Source organism: Etheostoma spectabile, chromosome 21, assembly GCF_008692095.1.
Source record: "Etheostoma spectabile isolate EspeVRDwgs_2016 chromosome 21, UIUC_Espe_1.0, whole genome shotgun sequence".
Classification (NCBI taxonomy): domain Eukaryota; kingdom Metazoa; phylum Chordata; class Actinopteri; order Perciformes; family Percidae; genus Etheostoma; species Etheostoma spectabile.
Window position 1 is genome coordinate 7,135,399 of NC_045753.1, and position 7,118 is coordinate 7,142,516.

Sequence of the window (7,118 nt, forward strand, 5' to 3'; positions counted from 1 at the left end):
CTTTCACCCCTAGGTGTTTTGAGCCTTTTAGTTTCAGGGTGCTGGTATTGTGCATGCTGTCTCACTGGGACATGCATTAGTAACACCTGTGCTTCACCTGTTACAACTAAATGTATCATAATTGCAATGAAATTCCACAGGAATGCTCATTCAGACACTATATAACTACAACTAAGGCGAACAAAGAAAATTCCATACAACATCCTCCAACATCCAACATCCATCCAAGATTTATCAAGGTCGTAACATGGATGCATAATTAAAAACTGCATACAGTGTTCAAGGGAGAGTGCGCTAGAGATTTTTGCTCCGCTAACTTGCATGGGATAAAATGGCTCTTCTAGACTTATGAATCTATTATAAAAATTAATCTGATAAAATTCCACAGGGGTTGTGAAACTAAAACAAAATATACACTAATTTATAAACATTGTCTTCCACTATGTGAGTCTATGGGCAAAAGTATTTTTTGGCCAGAGGGCATGTGACAGGCTGGGAGTTGCAATTCCACTGTTTATGTTCAATGTGCTTAAAAGCCAGGCACATTTCCTAGAGGCCTGGGTCATAAGCATAAAATACTAAAACAAAATGTGCATGTTGAAAAATGGATAATAGGAAAACCAAACGTGAGCAGAAGTGAGATGTTTGCTCTTTTATTTTGCTAATGTCACAAATTTGTTCTAAAAAATGATATATTAAAAAGGAAACAAATGACTCTCTATAATGTAAAAGGTCCCACGGAGAATTTTAACCACCTCAGCAGTTCACTCTCACCACTCTCATGCAGGCAGCAAAAATGCTCTGACAAATCCACTGTACACCACCTGCCCAGCACCAAACGCCAGACTGACAAAAGCTGTGTTCGAAACCGTTTGCTATCATGGAAATAGTGCACGATGTACTGTGTTCGCCACTTTGTAGTGGTGTTTGATATTGAAAAGGAAATAAGGAGCGGGCTTTTGTTTCTTGACCGTGGAAATGTCACAAAACCCATCCCCATGAGCATGTTTTCCCTGTCTGTCTGTTATTTTTTTGTTTTGATTTATGTTACGTTCCTCAACGTACTCTGTTCCGGTTGCTGGAAAACAAGGTGCAAGGCAGGAATTCCAGGCTCCCCTGAACCTGCTCTCACCTGTTCCTCATCAGTAATCTACACCTGGTGCTGATCACCATCACTACACTATTTAAGCTGTGACCCTGGTCGCGCGTTGGCCAGACATGTATGTTGTACTTGCGTGTCTGCTGCGATTGAGTGCGACTCAGTCGCTGTTGCTTTGTTTATGTGTGTTTGTTTAACTGGTTCCTGTTCCTCTGTCTGCACTGCAGTACCCTGCACCCTCTCTTCACCCGACCTGGCAACCAGAACCATCTACTACATCGTTCCCTCAAGACTCCTGTCCACCAGTACTCCCCTCCCAACACGTTCATTACCATCATTGACATTCTGTCACCTGGACTCACCTGTCTACCCATCTGGCGTTACCTTTCCAGTTATATTTTATTCCTCAATAAATACTCACCTTTTTTCACCACCTACCTTGTCCTAGTCTGCATTTGGGTTCAGAACCTGTGAGTTGGTGACCTGAAATGTAACCTGCAACATCAACACAACCTTCAACTATTCTCCAAAACACTTTGTTTCAGGGACGTATTAAAAGTTTTTTTTGTTTTGGTTTGTTTACATGATGCTGGGCGCGCTTGCCTCTGTCACGCAAATAGCCGGCACATCTACTGATGCAACGATATTTTCACTGAGTGTCCGAAATCTCGTTTGGTCGTGCCTTATGTAGTTCACTATTTAACAGTTAATACAGTGAGTGAGGGAATGGTTTTGAATCCGTAACATTAAACATAATGGATCATTTGGCAGTTAAAGAGACCAAAATAAAGTTAAAAATGAGTGAATAGTGGACTTATATTAAATGTTCACCAACACAGCTCCAAATCAATGCTAATGTTTAATATTTGCTCAATGTGCCAATAAGCAAATTGTTTAGTTAGCCAGAGACACAAAATTGTGCACTTGTCATGAGTTCCGTTCAGCTAGCCTGATATGGACGAGAGAACCAGAAACATGGTTGCGCTTTAGAGGTTTTCCCTTGTCCTTTAATCCTGCTGATGCTTCTTTCCTGATGGATGGAAAGGTGCTTTCCAGTGACTTTCCCCAAATACTTCTTTATTTCGCTGTGCTGGGTTCACCACTGGCTATCGTCCAGTCACAAGCGTAACGTTAACCCTTCAACCTCTACCTCCCAAATCATCAGGAGAAGGAGTTAGGAAATAATGGAACCGTTCAGTGGGCCAAAGTGTATCACCTTCCAGCTCCGAGGATGCCAACAATCAAGGTGTCACATTATAACTTAATGTGTATACAAAGATTCTGCGCTGAGGGAATATTCCAAATCTGTTTCACTGGTTGGTAATGAATTTAATACAGCCTGAATAGCCTCTATGAGCAGTTCCAGCTGGATAATTACTGTGGAGTCTGCGTTTTTCGCCTCTGCATGCAGAGGAGAGAAGGATGTGGGATGTTGAAAGGGGTGGGCTGGATCAGAAAAATGGAGAAAAGAAAAAGAGGCGGACAGGCAGTCAGTCCTCCAAACAGAGCTGAACAAAGCAGAAAGCAAGAATAACAGCAGCTGGGACTCTCCCTCACAGTCCCATCTCAAGTCAACTGTCCAGCTCTCAAAGCTGTCTCTTGCTGTCCCTGTGTCTTTTTTGTGTTACCCTTTTCTCTGGTAGTTAGTGCAATTGTCTCGGATGGCTAGCATTTGTTGCTTTGTTTTCAAACTATCCCACAATGCATCCCACAACCTACATCATTGGCCGGTCAGAGTCCAAGATGGCGGTATTTGCAAAACGGTTAATGCAGTGGCCGTCAATACACAATGTGAGTCAACTGTGAGCCCGGTACAACGGTCCTTTCAGGGCATGTTGAAGTTGAGTTTCGGCCAGAAAAGGTCAGCGTCATTCGGCCACAACAGCTAAGGTTAGAAAAAAAAATCATGCTTTGGATTAAAACTCTCCCGAGGAACAAACACGCATTTCCTGGGTAAAGTATTTAGTTTTCGCATTTCGTCCAAGTGGTGTTGCTGTCGCTAGCTGTCAAAGATGGCGCCCGTTCGAGTCTCGTCCTTGATTAGTTATTTTGGCTCAACGGCTGGCTAGCTAGCTAGCTTTTCAAGTGCACTACATGATGTTTTATGATGAATTTGGCATTTTAAAATGTATTCCATCCACTTATTATACTCTTTGTTATTTCAACTCTTTTGTGTTAGTTAAACAAGTTGTACAACCAACCTCTGGGATTTCTCTGGCTTTATGCCAAGTGAAATGACTGACACTGCTACACCTGCTGGGCAGTTTGTTAGCTAACACCTCGTCTGTTAGCGATGTTAGCTATTCCTTCTCCCGCTGTAACTCTGGGTTTTGTTGTAGTAAAGAATAAGTTTCAATCACAGAAGTGGTTGTTACATGCTGGAGATACAGTATGTTGCTGTTATGTGTAAACACAATACAATTAGATGAGGAGACCTCACCTTATCATTCTACTAACAACTTAGAGGCAACTTACTAGCTTAACTTTGGAAACTGAAAGTATGTGTTTCCAGATTCTGGCCTTTTCAAATTAAAAGCCAACTTAAATGGCAGGCTGTGAATTTTTTTAAGTTGTTTGCAGCCTAATTCATTTTAACAAACAAAAGCCTGGGTGCACATGATAATAAGTGGTCATTAAATGGTTCTGCAGCCACATCACAGCCATCACTTTAAGCCAGCTCTCTGTTTCTACACTGGTTCACAGATTTTCAGACAATATTTGTGGGGAGTAAATTCCTCTGTCAACCACCATCATGAAGCAAACGAAGCAGAAGATAAATTTGCGCATGAAACATTTCATTGCATATATAAAGACTACGACAATATACAGACTTATACATGCTGTTCGAATGAGAGGCGGAGAAGTTATTGCTGTATGGTTATGATTGTTAAATGTTTAAGAGGCAACTGCATCATTTATTGTAGTATATGACATGTTTACTAGTGCTTGGCTTTCTCTCTCTGTAATATTCCTGTCTTTCTGACATCCCTTTGTCTTCATATTTCTTTTGTGTACATCTCCTTTCTTTCTTTCTGTCTTTCTTTCTTTCTTTCTTTCTTTCTTTCTTTCTTTCTTTCTGTCTGTCTTTCTTTCTTCTCTCGGTTTTTTGTCTCTTTCTCTATGCTAAGTAAAACCAAGGCCCATAGGAATGTGCTGATGGCTGAGTGTTTCATCTTGGTCTCACATTACCGCCCAGACTGAACCACACACACACACACACACACACACACACACAGATGCTGGTATTTGTCATTGTGCCTGTATTTTGATGCCCCTGGTATCCAGGGTAACTGGTGTGTGTGCAAACAGCAGGATGGAAAGATGGAAAGCCGTCTTGTAAGCACACTGGTAGGTTTTTCTCCCAGTAAAGGCAGAGTTCATATGGCCATATTCACTCTTTCTGAACCTTTTTACACTGCTACATGGGGAAAACTTAACGTAATGTATTTCCTGGACTATGCACACTCAACTGTCTCTCTCTCTCTCTCTCTTTAATCTTTAATCTAATAAAGGCCAGTTACAGGTTAATTTGACAGTGTTTAAAGATGCCTCTTGCATCCTATGAGGCAATGTCAATTGTTCCATTACGCTTTTGGTAAAAAGGTATTATGCTGATTATATTTATCTTTGTTTGGAGGGCACTTTTTCAAAACTCTTTCCCAACTGTCGTAATGAGTAGTTAATGTAAACCCCTTTTTGTAAATTATGCCTCGCTTTCCCACTGAATGTTTGAGTATTTACAGCATTTAGTCTTAGACATTTATAAAATTCTTTACATTAGAATCTCTTTTCTCCCTTGCGTCTCTGATGGGTTTTTATTCTCCTAAAGTACTTGCCAATTTGATGCGTTACCATGACCATGATGTGCATTCTTCTCCCTTCTCCTCACTCAGTTTAATTTGAAACACGTTCTTAAACATAATTACAATGTTTGGTTGTTGCCTTTAGTTTAACACGGGTCAAAGCATACCATTGGGTGAGTCCTTGCCCCAGCTGTCAGGGTTCGGGTCCGTCCTGCTGCTCCTTTGCTGCATGTCTGTCTTTCCCTTTTCCTCTCTGTCTCTACATAAATAAAAGCATAACATGCCTGAAGACATTTTGAAAACATTTCCTGTTAGTCAATTTGTATTATGCCCGCTTTATTCCAGCATGTAAATATAATATTTCTTTTTACATCCACAATGGGTAAAGTAAAAGTGTCCCTGAAAGTGAGAATTATGACCCAACTCTGTAGTTCTCCTCAGCTGTATGGAGCATATTAGCATCGGTAAAACTCATTGTTTCATCACCCACAACTTCACTGTTTTTGTCCCGACCTCAGCCATCCTATTCATTTATCCACAAAGCTGCTTTGTGTTTACCTGACATACAAACTCTCCCTGTCATCACAGATCCAGCCACTCCCTCCTGCCCTGAACTTTCTCGCCATTCGTCTCACCTGGTTATCTCCAACAACTTGCTCACCTGCTCCACATTTCCCTGATTGGTCTTGCAGTATACTGTATATAGATTACTGATCCTTCCAGTCTGTATTTGCTAGATTGTCAAATGTGTCCAGCTAATATTTATAATAAACTTAAATAGCATACATTTTAGAAGACCAATTGCATTTTGCAACATGACAACATTTAAAATGATTGAGAAGTGCTCTGTAAACTGCAGCAAGCTTCTTGCTGTTTTCAAATGTTAAGCTGCATTTATGAGCTGGCTGCAGTTAAGCTGTCAGGCTACATGGACAGAATGTTTCAGGGAGAGAGAAAAAAACAACAACATACAAATTTCCAAAGTTATTGATTATGCACATTATTGATTGTAGTTTATTTATTTTTTGTTCAGAGTTGAGTGTTGAAAACGGGCCTTTCCACAGAGACAGTGAATTCATACCACCTCTCAACCCAAACATTTGCTGCTCTCGAGTTTTCCAACAATCATGAGGTTGTGGACTTTGGAAACCCCCGAGGCAAACAAATCTACCCCTGAAGACTATTAATGACTCAGTGTGTGTGTGTGTGTGTGTGTGTGCGTGTGTCAGTTACCAGCAGTTGTTCATTTGTTTGATTTCGATGTTATTTCAGTTTTGGTTTCAGTTTTTCAATTATGTTTTGACTGGTTACAGTGATTCTCTGTAAAGAGTCTAATAATTGTAGTGACAAACTTTATCTTTGGATGTGTCAGTGTAAATTTCAATCTACTTAATTGCTTCCAGTATTATCCCATTCTTTTTGCATGGAAAGATGCATCACCGGCAAACACCACAGATAGTCCTCCAAACAGCACAGTTTACAAGTAGAGACAGTCAAAAACAAAGATGAAAAAGAGTCACATTTCTACCAGGAACAACACACAATTACAGACATGTTGTTTTACGTGCCTGCATGGGTCCAATTAGACTTTATGTCATGCAATTTCCTCATCTTATGAGGATGCACAAACAGTGTCATTACTAGCCAGAGATGTAGACAACAGTTTGGTGGTTGGGTTGGTTTGTTTCGAATGTGTATATGTGTATGCGCTTGTTGGCATGTTGTGTGTGTCTGCATGTGTGGTTTTTGTGTCATTGACAAGGAAATTAGGGATCATCATGGGACTTTGGGCAAATGCAATTACACAAAACAATATTTCCAGCACACTTTTGGCATTAGAACTTCATTTGTCTGTGCATTTGAGATGTTGTTTATCAGACCTTCCTGAAATGGGACAGTATTGACCGTTTTCCTAGTCTCACTTTGCCAAACGTTCCTCCTCCACAGCGCCGCGGATGAGGGTCTGGCTAGTCCACACAGCATTGTGGGACAGAATAACGTGCTCTGGTTTATCGGCATGTCGTTAAACCAATCACAATTGTCTTTGGCGGTGCTAAGCGCTGTACCAAGCAACTATTTGGCAGAGGCACCCTCTGCCAAATAGCCTCGGAAAGGAACTTGTTTTGGTGAAACGTGTCCGTTCAAAGGTTGTTTTAGTTGTGCACAGAAATCTCAAATTGGAGAGACTCTATCTAGCTGTCTGGATTTACCCTGCA

General features: G+C 40.8%; 1 long non-coding RNA gene across 1 annotated transcript in view; it reads right to left on the minus strand.

The window, feature by feature from the left end:
• Nucleotides 1-1,639: 1,639 nt before the first annotated feature.
• Nucleotides 1,640-7,118, minus strand: part of LOC116671781 (uncharacterized) — a 15,364-nt gene continuing 9,885 nt past the window's right edge. Inside the window, exons 2-3 of the long non-coding RNA XR_004327362.1 lie at nt 5,008-5,010; nt 1,640-1,794 (exon numbers count right to left, since the gene is read on the minus strand). This is a non-coding gene — a long non-coding RNA (uncharacterized LOC116671781). The remainder of the gene's footprint in view (nt 1,795-5,007; nt 5,011-7,118) is intronic.